Source organism: Neofelis nebulosa, chromosome 7, assembly GCF_028018385.1.
Source record: "Neofelis nebulosa isolate mNeoNeb1 chromosome 7, mNeoNeb1.pri, whole genome shotgun sequence".
NCBI classification, from domain to species: domain Eukaryota; kingdom Metazoa; phylum Chordata; class Mammalia; order Carnivora; family Felidae; genus Neofelis; species Neofelis nebulosa.
In genome coordinates this window covers 64,035,402-64,051,749 of record NC_080788.1, presented here as the reverse complement: position 1 = coordinate 64,051,749, position 16,348 = coordinate 64,035,402, and the positions used below count along the sequence as shown (strand labels likewise).

The window sequence follows — 16,348 nt, the reverse complement described above, 5'->3', positions numbered from 1 at the left end:
AGAAGTAGGATACTGTTTTTCATTTTCAAGCTCAGTCATACTCTCGACTGAATTCGAAACAAAGCCAAATACACGCTACTTGAGCAAGAGGGAGGCTGCAAAAGCAGCACTTGGACAAACTGGCAGAAAAATGTCACCTCCCGCAGAGAAATGGAGGTGTTGAAACAGATCAGGTTGATTCTTGTTTTCATTAATGTTTAATCATTTACAGGGCAGACTTCATCTGCAATGAAAATCTGTTCATCAGGTTGAAAGATGAATAATAATTGCTTTGTGAGCATTTTAATATTAACTGGATCAAAATAGGGAACTAGCACAAGGGCAAAAACTAAAATTTGACAATTCTTCCTAAAACTTCCTAAAACTTCCTAAAATTTTGGGGGTGTGCTGAAGAAGGAAAGAATTTTAAACAGAAAATTTTATTCTCTCACCCTTTGGTTAATTGTGTTTAATTAAATACTTGGTAAGTAGAAGAGTAAACTAACTTTTTAAGTTGAACCTCTTTTTCAAAAACTCAACTGTCTGTGTGGGATTAGAGAATCCGGGATTCATTCTCTAAAGACTATGCTAATGTTTAAGTTGGTTGTGTTTTAAAGAACCTGAAGGCTCCTGCAGACTGTTTTCATTCTATGCCACTACCCCACTGCTGGGCACAGCTACCAAATTTTAGTGCCACCCCCATAAAAGCCAAGGGAGTAAGTTTATTTTTCCCAAGGTTCAACAGAGATCTCTTGTGCTTAGTGTGAGGGCAGCAGATTCCTGCATTAATGCATATTTTTACTAAGTTCTCACTTTATTTCAGCATACTACAGATATTTTCCAAGGTTTTTATAAATGCTCTAGTTTTCTGACTTAAAAATCCAAAATATAGTCATGAATGCCACATATCTGAATACTCCGCACCCAAAGTGAATAATGCGAAAATTTCTAGAAACTACCAATCGGAGCACTGAATCATCTTAGATTCAACTTTTAGTAGAAAATGGCCAAAATGGGGCACCTGGGGGGCTCAGTGGGTTGACTGTCCGACTCTTGACTTTGCCTCAGGTCATGATCTCACGGTTTGCCAGATGGAGCCACAAGTTGAACTCTGCACAGACAGCACTGAGGCTGCTTGGGATCCTCTCTCTCTCTGTCTCCCACTCCCTCTCTCACTTTCTCTCTCAAAATGGCTAAAGAGCATCCTAAGTTTCCAGAGCATCTCTCGCATGGGCAGGGAGCTGGCTTCCCCAAAAGGCACAGAGAATCCAACGATTCAACCACCCAGGTCCCACTGAGTTCTGGGCTCCACATACTTCCAAGTCCAAAATCCAAAAAATTAGGGACATGTAAACACTGTCCAGGCAATCGCATCCGCATAGGAAGTGGCTGCGAATGTAGGTTCTGGTCACAGAGATCAGGGGGTGCCTCCTGGTTTTGCCAGTTACTAATGGTGTGACACTGGGCCAGTTATTGAATCTCTCTAAGCCCCCGACTTAGAGGGCTGGTGTGAAGCTTAGAGGGCTGAGCTGGTGTGAAGATAAAGATCAAAGATCTGCTTTGGAAAGGTTGCCTGGGTGGCTCAGTCGGTTGAGCATCCAACTCCAGCTCAGGTCATGATCTCAGAACTCATTAGTTTGAACCCCCATCTGGCTCTCCTCGCATCTGGTATGGGGCTCCCTGCTGTCAGCTAGAAGTCTGCTTGGGATCCTCTGCCCCGCCCCTCATTCTCTCTGCCCCTCCCCCACTTGTGCTCTCTCCTTCAATAAATAAATATTTTTAAAAATCTGTTTTAGGAAATTGGACTGGAACCTAGGGAGATTCTGAGGGTACGGTATTCAGTACGGTAGCTGCTGTGGGGGTGCTCGGTACTGGGGTGATCACTGTTAACATTGTTCTCAGCATTGAGATCAGTCCAAACACTTGTATCTGCTTAGAAAGGGCCTGGCTGTGAATGACATGACTGCCCGTCTCTCCCCTCCCCCCATTAATCGACAGAAGAGAAAAAGCACTGGTTGAAAAGGAAGGTAAGGGTATTTTGGCACTAGGCCTCTTTTCAGAACTTAGGAAATAAAACGACTGGTGCCTCTAAGCACACTCAAGGGAAAATCCAGGTCAGTGGCTTGAAACTTCATCCAGCTGCATGGAGATACAAAAATTAATTGTACATGATGCTGATATGATCATCATAGTAATAACAATCGACAACATTATAACACAACAACCTGGGAGAAAAATATCAGGCAAATTTTTTGGATTACTGATGCTCAGAGTGGTTATTCAAATTTCTAAAGACCACACAGCTGGTAAAAAGAAGAGCCAAGATTCAAATCCAAGTCTGTTTCATTCCAAGTGTCCGTAACCGCTAAAATACATTCCGAGTGTCCTCCCCAAAAGCTACAAACCTCATGCCCCAGCCCTACATGATAGGATGAGATGGATAGGATGGGTGGGATAGAAATTCATGGCATGTTCATTACAGAAGTGTGTGGTCTAAGTAACCAAAAGAAAGGGTCAGGCTCTCTATACACTGCAGAGCATTCCACACAAAGTGTCAACCTAGAACGAGGGCCATTTAATCATCTTGCAATGTGGGGACTAAACAATTGAGAGCACAGGATAATCACAGAACTTTTCACTCTCAGTATGTGCAGACCCTAAAGCACACGTGAGCCATGATATTAAATCTCACAACCACAAACAGCCAAAAGGTATCTAAAGAGGAGGAACTTAACCAATAGCAGTGGAAAATGCAGCACTTGAAGAAGACTTTTTACCAACCCAGGAATAAATGCAATACAGTCTGATATAGACAAATAAGAATTTATTTTTTTTAAATCATACAATTGGATTAATCATAATTCTTCACTTGATCCTAGCCAAAAGGCCGAGAAGTGATAGATTAATCATAATTCTTAGTTCATAACACATATGCTTATCTTTCCTTAATGGTCTATGCATGATCAGCTTTTGTATTTAATCATTTGTGTTTTTATGCATATATTTGTATGCTTTAGATACTATACTGTATGGTCATAAACTCACCACCTGACATGGGAACTGGAACATTAGCAACCACTGATGTCTCCCAAGTGCTTCTCCCTACCCACCTGTGTTAACTGTTATCCTGAATCATGTACTTGCCATTGACTGCTTTTTGTTTTGTTTTGTTTTGTTTTGTTTTGTTTTAAGTAGATTTACATATTTGGGGGGAGGGGCAGAGAGAGCGGGGAAAGAGAGAACCCCAAGCAGGCTCCAGGCTGTCAGTGCAGAGCCCAACGCAGGGCTCAATCTCATGAAACCATGAGATCATGACCTCAGCCAAAACCAAGAGTTGGACGCTTAACCAACTGAGCCACGCAGACACCTCTGACTATTTTTTTTAATACATAGTTTACCCTGTGCATGTATATCTGAAAAGAATTATTTTATAGTTCTAGTATATTTAATTTAACATATTAGAAGTTTAAATGAGGGAAAAAAGATATATCAGTAGATTCAGAAAAGCATTTGATAAAATTTGATGCAAATTCTTGATAAAAACAGTAATTAGGAATAGAGAAGGGAATATCCTTAACCTGGTGTATTTTTTTTTAATCTATAACAAACATCACACTTAATTGGAAAACATTAGAAGTATGGCCTTTGAAATCAAGAACAAGAAAACAATGGGGACACCTGGGTGGCTCAGTCAGTTAAGCATCCACCTTTGGTTCAGGTCATGATTTCATGGCTCATGAGTTTGAGCCCCATGTCTGGCTCTGCACTGACTGCTCAGAGCCTGGAGCCTGCTTAAGATTCTGTCTCCATCTCTTTCTCTGCCCCTCCCCCACTCCCGCTCTGTCTCTCTCTCTCACTCTCAGATATAAACAAACATTAAAAAAAAAAAAAAAAAGAACAAGAACAAGAAAAGAACGCCCATTATCATCAATTCTATTCAACATTGTCATGAAGTTCTTAACAGTACCAGGAAAAAAAGGCACAAATAATGGAAAAGAAGAAAATAAAAACATCAATGATGATTATACACATAGAAAGCCCAAAAGAATCCACAAATAAGTTACTATTTTTTAAAAAAGAGGGACACCTGGGAGCTCAGTCGGTTAAGCGTCGCACTTCGGCTCAGGTCATGATCTCATGGTCCGTGAGTGTGAGCCCCACATCAGGCTCTGTGCTGACAGCTCAGAGCATGGAACTTGCTTCGGATTCTGTCTCCCTCTCCCTCTGCCCCTCCCCAGCTCACACTCTGTCTCTCTCAAAAATAAATAAACATTTTAAAATAAAATTTAAAATAAATTTTAAATTTAAAATAACATTTAAAATAAAAATGTTTTAAAAAGAGAGGTTAGCAAGATAGCTGGATATAAGATCCATATACAAAAACCAATCACATTTGTATACACCAGGAATAAGCAGCTAGAATACATGATTTACAAGACATGATGTATAATAGCATTAAAAATATCAAGCAACTAGGAATAAACATTTTTTTAAATAGATGGAAGATTCGGGGCACCCGGGTGGCTCAGTCGGTTAAGCATCTGAGTTCGGCTCAGGTCATGATCTCACAGTTCGTGGGTTCAAGTCCCCCGTCAGGCTGTATGCTGACGGCACAGAGCCTGGAAGCCTGCTTCAGATTCTGAGTCTCCCTCTCTCTGCCCCTTCCCCACTCAGGCCCTGTCTGTCTGTCTCTCAAAAATGAATAAACATTAAAAAAAAAAAAGATGCAAGATTCAAACATGTGAATATTTACACTTTATTGAAAGACACTAAAGAATACCTAAATAAATTGAGAGATATATCAGGTTCCTAAGGAACACCTAATATCATAAAGATGACATTCTTTCCAAATTCATCTAAAAATTCAATACAATGCTAATCAAAATCCTAAGAGAATTGTTTATGGAACTTAAGAAGCTGATTTGTAAGTTCACACAGAGAAGCAAAGAAAAGGCAAGTCTTCCTGAAAAAGAAGAGCCAGGAGGGGAGCTGTGCACTATCAGATATTAGGACCACTTACAAAGCTGACTGACTGTGACTCAGGGCAGGGATAGACATACTGACGCATGGAACAGAAGAAAGCTCAGAAAAAATCCCAAGCACATCTATGACCTTAATATATGACAGAGGTGGTGAATTATATGATAAAAATGAAAACTGAACCTTTATTTCACATCATACAAAACCTAATTCCAGATGGATCAGAACTTAAAACACTGGAAGCAAAACTATAAAATTTTTAGTGAGGAGTGTATTTTCTAATTCCTTCTGATCTTGACAGGGAAGGTTTTCTTTAAAAGAGTTCATTATAAAATATTCATGAATTTGACTCTGTTAAAAAGTAAGGACATCCAATCGTTAAAAGTCACCCTAGAAAAAGTGGAAAAAGTTGCAAACCAGGAGAGGATATCTCCTATCCATAAAGCTTCCAGAGGATTAGTATCAAGAACATACATTTTTTAAAAAATTCCTATACTAATAAGAAAAGCTGAATCAATGCGATTTTTAAAACTAGGCCAAAAACATGAACAGGCCTTTTTTAAAAGAAGGAATACATATGGCAATAAGTATTGAATAAATATTTAACCTGGTTAGTGATCAGCAAAATACAAATGAAGACCCTTCTAAACCCACATAATTAGCAACATTCAGAAGTCCGATAGCATCAAGTGTTTAAAGAGAATATGGATGACAAGACTTCCAAAGTGTTTCTGGTAGGAATGTAAACTTAGGTACAACTGCTATGGAAGACAGGATTGCATTATCTTATAAAACTGAACATTCAGACACTCTATGACCCATCAATTCTACTCCAAAGTAGAAACCAGAGGAACTCTTACACATGTAAAACACACAACACATACAAGAATGTCCACGGCAACAGCATTCATAATAACAAAAGGCTGGAAATAACCCACATGTCTATATACAAGAAAATATGTAAATAAATTTAGGTATATTCCCACTATGGAATAGTACGTTGCCCGCAAAAAGAGTGCACCATTGATGCATGAAAAATATAGACAGACCTTGGCAACGTGATACTGACTGAAGAATTAAGCACCAAAAGATTACCAATGCTATGATACCCTTCTATCAAATATAAAATTCAAGGATGTATTGAGCCAGGCATCCACATTTTTCCACGTCCACAAACTGAAACCTCTACCTCTCTAAAAACTCATCCTAGACATACAAATCTTCAGAATTCCCATGGCATAATATGCAAACCACTCCATTTATTTCATTTGGTAAATTAAAAAATTGTACACTTCATCAACATCAAATGAAATACAAATGGATAAGACTGAAAGTATACAGTGGCAGACATTACACCATCTCTCATCACTTATTAGGCATAGTTTCCTTGCTCATTTGAGTATGGAGATCATACTAATAACTCGAGTAAACCAGAAAAACATGGTATTTTATTGTGAAAAGGCATGTTTTGGAAAACAGCTCAGTCACATAATTTATCTCGCCATACTTGGCAAGGCTACTTGTATATACAGTGCCTATCTGTAGCCAGTTTTGAGTGAAGAGGGAAGGCCATACATTTGCCTAAAGATCACTTTTAAGTCCGGTAAGGAAATCTTTTTAGCTCCTAAATTAGAAGCCAGAGAAGCTTGGCAGCTTTCACATGTGGGAAACCTATCGAGCAGTGAATAGAATAATTATTCCCAAGGACTGAGCGTTCTGGACATAAAAATGCAGCTCAGTGCTCCATGAAAGCCACATTCGCCCTCCCACTAACTTTCAAGCAAACTAAAAATGTGGGCTTTTTTTCTTTTCTTTCTTTTTTTTTTTTTTTTTTTTTACGCACCTTAATGTCATTAGTCTGTTCTGATGACAAATAATTGCTTTTCATTGCCAGATATGTAATATATTAGCTATATGAATACAACAGATTAACCTGCTGTCCTGAAAACTGCTATTTGTGTCCTGAATATTAAACCAGTGCTTAATAGGTATTGGAGAATCTGCAAATTAAATGTAATAGCATTACCATGAGTTGTTATTACCATAGATATTTAGGTTCCACTCTTATATGCCTTATCCACACTTATAAAGACTACACATAAAATAAGGGTCTTTCTCCTTTGAAAAGGAGAACAGAATACTGATAAGATAGTTTTAAGCACTGTGCCTTTAGTATTCTTTATCAACCCTTCCATGTGTCAGAGTGGTGTTCTATTCGTCAGTGGCAGAAAGTATCAAGAGACTGGGAGAATACAGTAGGAAAGCCCCCATAAAAGTATGGAAATGAGAATACTCTACAAATGTAGATCAATGCTTTGTGACAGAAATGGGGATATTGAAATGGGTTAGGTTTTCTAAATCAATAATGTCAAAAATTATTTGGTATGTGATTCATGATATGCAGTAACCAAAACACAAATACTTTTATTTCCTATAAAGTATTCTATGACACCCTAATTCCAAAGAACACATATACACATTCCAAAACTTCTTGCATACATTGACAATGTCAGTGACATGCAAATTAACACAGCCTTTCTGGAAAGCATGAACTTGAGTTTAATCATACATATATCTCTCCCCCAACTAGACTATGAATTGAGAGCAAGGACTGTCTTCTTCCTTGCTATATCCACGGTGCTTAGGGAAACATTTTTGACTGAGTGAATGAACTTGGCATTACGTATCAAGAACCTTTAAAATTTTTTCACACTCCTTTAGACCAGTAATTCTACTCCTAGGAATTCATCCTAAGGAAATTATCAAAGACAGAAAGAGAAATATATAAGAATGTTTGTCACAACATTCTTTCTAGTAACACAAAATCTAAGTGTCCAACAAGGAAATGGGTAAAATGTGGTGTATCACACAATGTAATATAGTATTAGGTAGTTATTTAAAAGCATATTCACAAAGTGTAATTATTGACAAGGGGTATTTTCATAAGATAACACTATATGTACAATCTAAATAATGTGTATATACATCTATAGACACCTAGATTCTAATTTATTGCAAAGGTATGCATGGGTATATTTGTATATACAGAAAAAGAACTTGTAGAAAGAGAATACACCAAAATGCTAAAAGTAGTTAACACATTTTGCTAATAAATACAACTTAGCAGTCCATATATTTAAAAACTTACAAAAGTAACTAAAGTTATACTTAGTAAATGAAAAATAAATAATTTAGCTAATAATAAACGCACTCTTTCTTGTGTGTGTTCTATCTGTAAGCTATCCAATAATCACCAAAATGAAGCATTTGGGATTTAGTCTTTAAAAGTCAGAAACAAGACATTCATAAGAGGAAAATATGTAAATACAGGTTAAACACCACAAGAGCAGCTCCACCCAAATGAGCACATGCTTTAAAAATAGTCACACACATAAAATATCTCATCGGAAAGGTAAATATCAGTGACACTTTGTTTGAAATATAGAAGAATTCATATTTAGAGTAATGATAACAGATGCACACTTTACAAAAACGCTCAAAAATCTTTTAAAATAATAAATACAGTTGTTTCCAAGCTTTGCTTTCTAAAAATATAAATTCAGCTACCAAGCCTTATCAAGGGTGTGGGATTTTCCTCTTTTAATAGTGTTTTATGTTATTGCTACCTAAAGTCAATGACAATATGCGAACTGTGGACAAATGCAGTGGAAACGCTGTAACCCCACAGGAAGGCAATCTGAAATCACATGGCTGAGTCAGCCTCCCTCTATCCTCTGTCCATACCAAGCCACAAGGCCTGCTAAAATGAAACAGTGGAGACTAAGTTCACTGACATGCTTTTAGGTTTTTTAATTCTTCGGATATGTTCTGTTGTCGTTGTCTTTTTTTTTTTTTCTTTAATTTAGGAATCGTTCCCACTTTTATAAAGGTCTCGGAAAAATTCAAAAGCAAGGGTGTTAGGCTATCCATATGTGCAGGTCCCTTCTTAAGCCGAGCGTCCTCAGCTGGTTACTCTGTCTTTGAATCTGTTTCTCTCCTTGTTAGTTAAAACAAGCTCAGTAGATTCTCATGACATTTTAGGAGGTTCTACACTCAGACAGCCAACACTAGATTTTAAGAAAGATGGAAAAGAGGGGCACCTGGGTGGTTCAGTCGGTTGGGCATCCACCTTTGGCTCAGGTCATGATCTTGCAGATTGTGGGTTTGAGCCCCCGGGTCAGGCTCTGTGCTGACAGCTCAGAGCCTGGAGCTGCTTCAGCTTCTGTGTCTCCCTCTCTCTGCCCCTCCCCCACTCATACTCTGTCTCTGTCTCTCTCTTTCTCAAAAATAAAAAAAAAAAATTTAATTTTAAAAAGAAGAAAGAAAGAAAGAGAAAGAAAGAAAGAAAGAAAAGAAAGAAAGAAAGAAAAAGAAAGAAAGAAAGAAAGAAAGAAAGAGAAGAAAGAAAGAAAGAAAGAAAGAAAGAAAGAAAGAAAGAAAGAAAGAAAGAAAGAAAGAAAGAAAGAAAGAGAAAGAAAGATGGAGAAGAGTTCAGTATAATTATTGCAAGAGCCTGGGAGTCCAGGTAGGCTAAAAACTAAGTAACCAGGACCCCTGAATATATTCAATCAAGCTTTAGAAACCAAACAGATCAGGACAAATATCACACAGCCTTGTACATTTTTCTGAACTGTTCCCCCGCCAAACTGATATGGAAAAAAGAACCTCCAACCCAAGTAACACCCAAATTTTGGTCAGTCTCAGCTACTATTCAGTTGGGACAACCATGAAATCTAATTTCCTTTTTTTTTTTTTTTAAGTTTATTTTGAGAGAGAGAGCGCGCGCAGGGGAGGCACAGAGGGAGGGGGAGAGAGAGAATCCCAAGCAGGCTCTGCTCCTGACATGGGGCCTGATCTCACAAAACGTGAGCTCATGACCTGAGACAAAACCAAGACTGAGCTATCCAGGTGCCTCCATGAAATCTAATTTTAAAATAAGAGCTCTTCTGGGGCACCTGGGTGGCGCAGTCAGTTAAGTGTCTGACTTCAGCTCAGGTCATGATCTCACAGTTTGTGGGTTTGAGCCCCGCATGGGGCTGTGTACTAACAGCTCAGAGCCTGGAGCCTGCTTCAGACTCTGTGTCTCCCCCTCTCTGCCCCTCTCACGCTCATACTCTGTCTCTGTCTCTCAATAATAAAATAAAATGTTAAAAAAAAATTTTTTAAATAAGAGCTCTTCTATATCTGAGATGACACAGAGCTTGGTACAAAGATAACCCAGTTGAACAGGCTACTTTACCACCATATACAAGAAAAGCAAAGATACCAAGAAGAATATTTATGTTAAAGTATTTTAATGATCAGCCAGTGCTAAGAAATATTAATCTATTAAAAGGATTAACCTATTAAATCTATTAAAAGGATTAACAATGTCATCACACGTGTTTCCCTGGCTACATAATTTTCCATTTGTCACAGGTACAAATTTTAACATTAATATCTGTAATAGCCACAAGGTACCAAAGCTATTATTTGTCATAATAAATGTTCGGCTTTTCCAGCTCTGAATCTTTCAGCACCCACCTGAATGTTTACAATCATGTAAGTGAAGTCTATACCACAGTAATCTGAAAGAGTAAAACTCTTAAGCAAGCTCCCTAGGTACTAGACTAATTTAAATGAATGAAATGTACTTCTTCTTTTTTTTTTTACTGTTTTTTTTAATATTTCCATTTATTTTTGAGAGAGAAACAGAGCAAGTGGGAGAGGGGCAGAGAGAGGGAGACACAGAATCTAAAGCAGGCTCCAGGCTGAGCTGTCAGCACAAAGTCTGATGTGGGGCTCGAACTCACGAGCTGTGAGATCATGATCTGAGCCGAAGTCAGACGCTCAATGACCAAACCACCCAGGTGCCCCTGAAGTATACTTCTTCAAACAGAGAAGTGGGGAAATTTTAAGAATGAAGCCCAGAACCTTACATCATCAGGGTAGTCTTAAAGCATAAAAAAAGTAATTTTAGTATAAAAGGAAACAGTTCTTTATAGAAAAGCTAGTAAACATGTGACATCACTATCCCAAAGAATTAGCAAAAGATAAAAACATAAACAAGTTGACAAAGAATTAGCAAAAGATAAAAATATAAACCAGTTGACAAGTTGACAAGGGTGTTTGATAAATACACATACAACAGGGCAGGAGCCAGTTCTTAAAGAGGACATATGCAGGACACCTGCCTTCCCTCAGAGACAGTGCTGTAGCTACCGTGACAGGGACTGCAAGTTGCCTCTCAAAGACTTTGACATAGTATCAGTGTTTTTAGTTGGCCATATAGCCACTCAACTAAAGACTCATTTCCCAGCCTCTCTTGCTGCTAGGAATGGCCATATAACTAAGTTTGGGCCAGTCGGTTGTGAGTATAGAAGCTATATGCAAATTCTGAGTTATGACCTTCCCCCTGGCTTGAACATGGTTGCGATGGTGACAGGAACAGCAGGCATCTTAGACCAGGGGCTGGAAACCAGGTGAGCATCAAGGTACAAAGAACCTGGGTCTCTGATAACTACGGAATGATAGTCAGCCCTGGACCTTCCATCTAGACATACATGTGGCAGAGAAATAAACTGTATCTTGTTTGCACCATGATTCTTCAGGGTTTCTCTATAAATAGCCATCCACTAAATTCTATTCCTGAAATCATTATTACACCATATGTTAACTAACTTGGATTTAAATAAAAAATATAACTAAATAAATAAACAGCCATCAATCATTAGTCAAAATAATATAACAGCTAACATTTATTTAGCATTTACTACATATCAGACACTGTGCTAAGTGCTTTATATAATCTCTCACTCACTCAAAATAGTACTTTAAAGCACTTATGGAGTACTTATGGAGGAGAGACAGATTATGGAGGAGAGGCAGCTTGTCTGAAGTCACTCAGCTACCAGGGCTTGGACACAGGCCTATGTGACGCTGGTGCCATGGCCAGACTCTGAACTACCACCCTCTGCCCTCTAAATTCCATTTGTCTGATATCCAGAGCAACCATGGTCCCCTCCTACAAAGCATCTCAAGCACACTGAGTTTGTCCCTCAAATTTGACTGGCATATCTTCAAGACTATGCAGAAGCAAAACTCTATTAATACTCTCATTGGCCCAGGCAATGATTTTTTTTTTAATATGATACTTAAAAAGCACAAGCAACAGAATGAAAAAAAAAAAAAAAGTTGGACTACATCAGACTAAAAAGCTTCCGCACAGCAAAAGAGATCAATCATCAACAAAATAAAAAGACAATCTGTAGAATGAGAAAAAAAAAACATTTGCAAGCCATATATCCGATAAGGGGCTAATATCCAAAACATACAAAGAACTCATACAACTCAATATCAGACCACCAAATAACCCCATATAAAAATGGGCATTTTGGGGGCACCTGGGTGGCTCAGTCGGTTAAGCGTCCGACTTCGGCTCAGGTCATGATCTCGCGGTCCGTGAGTTCGAGCCCCACGTCGGGCTCTGTGCTGACAGCTCGGAGCCTGGAGCCTGTTTCAGATTCTGTGTCTCCCTCTCTCTGACCCTCCCCCGTTCAAGCTCTGTCTCTCTCTGTCTCAAAAATAAATAAACATTAAAAAATTTTAATAAAAATAAAAAAATAAAAAATAAAAATGGGCATTTTGGAGAATACACATTTCTCCAAAGAAAATATACATAAGGCCAACAGGCACATGAAAAGATGCTCAACATCACAGATCATTAAGGAAATGCAAATTCAAACCACAATGACCACAGTGGAGTTACCTCAGCCTATTAGAAGGGCTAGCATCAAAAAGACAAGAGATAATAAATGCTAGTATGGATGTGGAGGAAAGGGAACTCTTGTACACTCTTGGTAGGATCATAAATTGGTGACGCCATTATGGAAAACAGTATGGAGGAATCTCAAAACATTAAAAATGGCACAATCTTACGATCCAGCAATGCTACTTCTGAGAATATAGTAATGAAAACACTAACTTGAAAAGATACCTGCAATCCATGTTCATAGCAGCAATATTTACAGTAGTCAAAACATGGAAACAATGTAAGTGTCCAAGTGTCCATCAATGGATGAATGGATAAATGTATGTTGTATACATAAGTATATAGAAGAGATATGCATTGGAATATATATATTGGAATATATATATATATATTATATATTAATGTAATATTACTCAGTCATAAAAAATGAGGAAATCCTACCATTTGCAACAACATGGATGGACTTTGAGGGCATTATGCTAAGAGAAATAAGTCAGAGAAAGACAAATATTGTATGATCTCACACGTAGAATCTAAAACAATAACAACCAACTCATAGAAAAAGAGATCAGATTTGTGGTTACCAGAGGTGGGGGTGAGGAGGGGAAACTGAAGGAAGGTGGTCAAAAGGTACAAACTTCCAGCTGTAAGATACATAATGGGATGTAATGTACAACATGATCACTGTAGCTAACACTGTTGTATGATCTATAGGAAAGTCATTAAGAAAGTAAATCCTAAGAATTCTCATCTCGAGAATTTTTTTTTGCTTTACTTTTTTCTCCTTTCTTTTCTTTTTATTGTATCTATATGAGAAGATGAACGTTAGATGAACCCAGTATGGTAATAATTTCACACTGTATGCAAATCAAACCATCATGACACACACGGTGAACTTATACAGTAAAATGCATGTCAATAATTTCTCAACAAAACTGGAAAGACAAAACTATACACCAAATAGTTAAGAGTTTTTTGGTTTTTCATTTGGGAGTAGTTTTGTGTTTGTTTGTTTGTTTGTTTGTTTAGAAAATAGGACATTATGGAGGACCTTTATTTTCTGCCTTATATATTTTTATAATGTTTGAACATCTTATAATGTTTTTTATAACCAGCTAGCATTACTTTTATTATCTGAAAAGGCAGTAAAGATTTTTAAAATTTTTAAATTTTATTTAAATCCAAGTTAGTTAACACATAGTATAATAATGATATTGGCAGGGCGGTAAAGATTTTTTTAAAACACAGCCCAGGAATTTTCCTGTTTGGAAATTTAAAAATGTGTAATTGAAGGCGTGCCTGGGTGGCTCAGTTGGTTAAGCGTCCGACTTTGGCTCGGGTCATGATATCACAGTTTGTGAGTTCGAGCCCTGCATCTGGCTCTGTGCTGACAGCTCAGAACCTGGAGCCTGCTTTGGATTCTGTGTCTCCCTCTCTCTCTGCCCTTCCCCCGCTCATGCTCTATCTCTCTCTCTGTCTCTCAAAAATAAATAAACATTAAAAAAAAAATTTTTAATTAAAATGAAAATTAAACAAATAAAAATAAAAATCTGTAATTGTCAGTTATAAAGAAAAAGTGCCAAAGTGCTAGAGAAATGTAATGATGTGGATGAAATGTTCTAAGAAAAACAAACTCAGATTTTTAAAAATCAATTTTCAGCCATATTATACTAACATGGATATACAGCAGCCTACAACACTAACTATAGGGTAACATGGGAAGAAAGTTAAGTGAGAAAAGTTAGGCAGAAATAATATAAAGGTAAAAGAGATCACATGAAAAGAATTACAGAGGTGTGATAAATGTACAAAATGTGTGGGCTAGAGATGGGCTAAAAGGTTTTTTCTGAGCTTCCTAGAAGACAGGGCAAAAAGGTGCTCAGAATGTCAATCAGATCATAGAAAGTGAGCCATTAGAAGGAAGCACAACTGATTTTGGCACCAGAACCCACTGAGATGCCTCTCTGGCAAGTCCACAGCAGGAAGGTACTTTTTCACATAATGAATTGTGTCTCCAAACACATGAAAGATTCTTGAACTTTGGGGCCCATTTTCAAATACAGAAGTTCAATAATTTTAAGGCCAAAATTTGAATAACTTAAAGCTGAAAGACAAGCACATTACACAGAAGCTGAAATAAAATGGTCCCGATACAGTTACCGGACCAGTTTCTAACCACCTTCTCCTTTATATAAATGATATAGTGTAATTTACTTTCCATAATTTACTTTCCTTGCAGATGCCAATATCCTAAATATTAGTGACCCATTTTTAAATATGCAGCACTAAAATCATTATGGTCTGACATTTTTATAGGCTTATAAAACACATTTTGTTCCAACTGTTTTTATTAGGAGAAATGTGGCCTGCTGAAAACCAAACCCACATATTTTACTTTGAAAAAAAAAAAGGCAGCTGGAAATATAAAACCCCACACATTTGCTTTTAACACTGCTTGGGAACTAAAACCTATAATGTGAACTTGACATCTATTAATGGGTTGCTCAAAGAAACTGAGACTATGTTTTAACAGAAAGCAGCACTCAGCTCATGCCACAACCCATGGTATTCTCACTGCTCCCCAGCAAGGGGGTGAGTGGGGTGGCCATGCCTGCTGAGGCTCCCCGGATGAGGGCCTGCTTTCACAGGCATCTCTGTACCGTTGTGTCTTCAGTCTCAAGAATACAGAAACAAATTCTTTGGAATTTAGCCTCTGGGGAGGCAAGCGAATTATGTTAACCACATGCAAACATTTATATTACTCTCCGGTTTATTTCCATTACCTTCCCCCTGAAATTGCAATTTAAAATCAGATCTTAGAAGACTACATATGACAAGACATCCATAGTTTTTCCTTTTCGTGCCTCATGAAAGGACAAAATTTGTGAAACCAATTATTTAATATCATTTAAAGTTCAGCACTGTAATCACAGATGTATTGAAGTGAATATTTGTTTCTTAAAACACAATGTATCCCCAACTCTCCTGCTATAAATTAAATGTCAAGCACAAATGGAGGAAGGAGATAGTCAGAAGTAACTCTGACATTTGGAAATGAGGGGGGAAAAAACTCTTGGAACAAAGAAGTGATTTTAGCAATAACGGGATGAGTCAACGTATAAAAATTAATCCTGGTCCACGATTAGGGGATGAAAAAGAATGAAACTAAGTATAAGTAGACAGTAGATATAACTAGATAGGAGGGGGTGGAGGCAAAGTAAATCGGCAGCAGAGGCCTGGTTGGTCTGAGTGGGTTCTTGGAGAACAGGTCAGCAGAAGCTAATGGGATGGTTAACAGTCGAATGAGCCAAATGATTTCCAGCACATCCCAAACACAAGTCTATATAAGCTCTCTGCTAGTTGTTCCTTTAGTACATGTTTCCAGTTGGAACTTCAAAACCTTACATAAACCACGACCAAGTGGGGTTTATCAAAGGAATGCAAGACTAGTTGAATATGCAAAAATCAGTGTAATCTACCAGATTAGCAGTCCAAAGGGGAAAATATGTATATGATCCTATCGACTGATGCAGAAAAGCATTTGACAAAATTCAGCATTTGTTCACGATAAAAACTCAACAACATAGGGAACTTCTTCAACCTGATAAAACCTGCAGCTAACATCATACTTAATGGTGA

At 37.7% G+C, this 16,348-nt stretch overlaps 1 protein-coding gene and 1 pseudogene across 3 annotated transcripts in view; both read right to left on the bottom strand.

The window, feature by feature from the left end:
• Nucleotides 1–16,348, bottom strand: part of FSIP1 (fibrous sheath interacting protein 1) — a 197,624-nt gene that overhangs the window by 77,918 nt on the left and 103,358 nt on the right. The gene's annotated exons all lie outside the window — the stretch shown is intronic.
• Nucleotides 2,746–2,878, bottom strand: LOC131518551 (U2 spliceosomal RNA; annotated as a pseudogene).